Source organism: Pteropus alecto, unplaced genomic scaffold, assembly GCF_000325575.1.
Source record: "Pteropus alecto unplaced genomic scaffold, ASM32557v1 scaffold42, whole genome shotgun sequence".
In the NCBI taxonomy this organism is placed as follows: Eukaryota; Metazoa; Chordata; class Mammalia; order Chiroptera; family Pteropodidae; genus Pteropus; species Pteropus alecto.
In genome coordinates this window covers 1,905,406-1,907,338 of record NW_006434825.1, presented here as the reverse complement: position 1 = coordinate 1,907,338, position 1,933 = coordinate 1,905,406, and the positions used below count along the sequence as shown (strand labels likewise).

Genomic DNA, 1,933 nt, shown 5'->3' with positions numbered 1-1,933 from the left:
CCTAAAACTCCTACCAGTTTCCATGCTGGCACAGAAGTCAGCATGGCCTCCTGGAATCCATGCCAGGACTGCATATCAGCTCACTTTCCTCTGCAGGGTCACCTCCTTTAAAGATACATTTTGCCTGTTGGTGACACGTTCCCCAGAGCTTCTACTCCCTCAGTAACCCAAACCCTTCTGGGCAGGAGTACTCAAGCCCAACCCTCATAGAAAAACTTAATCCAGAAAAAATAAATAAATAAAGAGAAACCAGAACTAGAAAGCTGCCTTTATTATAGCTAAACTGTTGGCTTAACTTCCTAAAATACCGTTGAATTTTCTTTCTGCATACAGCTGTGTTTATAGAAGGCAATATCATGTATGTAAATAAATTCAGATGCCGCTCGAGTTATTTTAAAACAATCAGTCTAACACTAATCAGCTTACTCAGAGACATAATCTTACCCTAAAAACGTGACAAATCAGTACACAGTGTGCAGAGTAAAATGCATGAAGAGTAATGGGAATATAAACGTTAGAACACTGCCAGTGTCAGAATTTGGGGCTGGCCATTCCAGATGCATCAGAGGAATGACCTTCAACTGCTGCATCACCCACCTCATCCCAGCTTCCTGGAGATAAAAGATGAACATTCTAATTATTATTTAATCATTATGAATACATTTGTTCCCAAATTTCTATGAAAGCCACACCCTTTCCCACCACCATGCTTATGCTGTTTCCTTTGCCAGAAATCTGTAGAGCCTCTTCGTCTGCCAGAAAAACAGCCTCTGCTTCCAGGCCCACCTCGAACAGCCTCTCTTCTGCAGATTATATTGTTATGCCTCCTAATTCTTCTTATACCACCTTACATAATATGGAGAGTAATTGCTACTAATTCCTAAAAGTCATTGAGCATTAACTATGTGTCAGACACTCTCAAAACCACGAAATGCATATTCATTCAATGAGTCCTCATCCTATGAGGTCTTATTATCATTTCATTTTACAGGTGAGGAAACTGAGGCAACGAGCGGTTAAGAGCCTACCAAGCTCACACAGCTAGTAAATGGCTAAACCAGTGATCCAACTGGTTCCCTTCTGACCACAGCTGCTATTTATCAATTGGCCAATACCAGGTTGTATATTATACTTATTTCCAAGTATCTTAATTTGAAGAGAGAAATTTGGTTGTTTTAGATATGTGGAAACAGTCTACGGCCATGCTACTCTGAACAAGCCTGATCCTATCTAATCTCGGAAGCTAAGCAGGCTCGGGCCTGGTTAGTATTTGGATGGGAGACCACCTAGGAAGACCAGGTGTTGTAGGTCTGAAAAATAAAAGAATAAAAAATAGGGGTTGTAAACTGACAAGGTCCTTGCAATCTGTGAGGTCAACCAAGGGTTGCCTTGCCAAAAAAAAAGAAAGAAAGAAAGAAAGAAAAAAAAAAAACAAAAGAAATAGATATGTGGAAACAGAGGCTCAGAGAGACAATGTAATTTGCTATTCTCTTATTTCTCAGATAATAAGGGACAGGGCTGGATCTAAACCTACCTCTCCCCATTTGTCGGCTTTCTTTCTCACACACACACACAAAAAAGTCAGAACCTTAGTCCAATCTCCCTCTGGCTATTTGTGCAAATAACTCCATCTTGAGGGCAACTGCTAGCACATGATAGTTGAGCAACAAAATGCTTTTGTTATTGTTTTATTTTTAATGGGTACCACGTGTGATGCAAAGAAACTCCTGTGGTTTCTCTTGAGGAATTTACAGTCTACACGAGGACAAATGCCCATGCATTAGTAAGAGAGCAAGTGACTACTAAGACTTTTGTGCTCAATAGCCCCACAGGTTTTCAGAAGAGGGAGATTTGAGGGCTAGAGGAGTCTGCGCGGGTCACTGGTGAGAGGGACAGACTGGGATTGCAATCCCAGCTCTCCTTGTTCCTGCTG

At 41.2% G+C, this 1,933-nt stretch overlaps 1 pseudogene; it reads left to right on the top strand.

Moving 5' to 3' along the window:
* The first annotated feature begins 1,192 nt into the window (after positions 1-1,192).
* On the top strand, positions 1,193-1,311 carry LOC112478212 (annotated as a pseudogene).
* Positions 1,312-1,933: the final 622 nt, after the last annotated feature.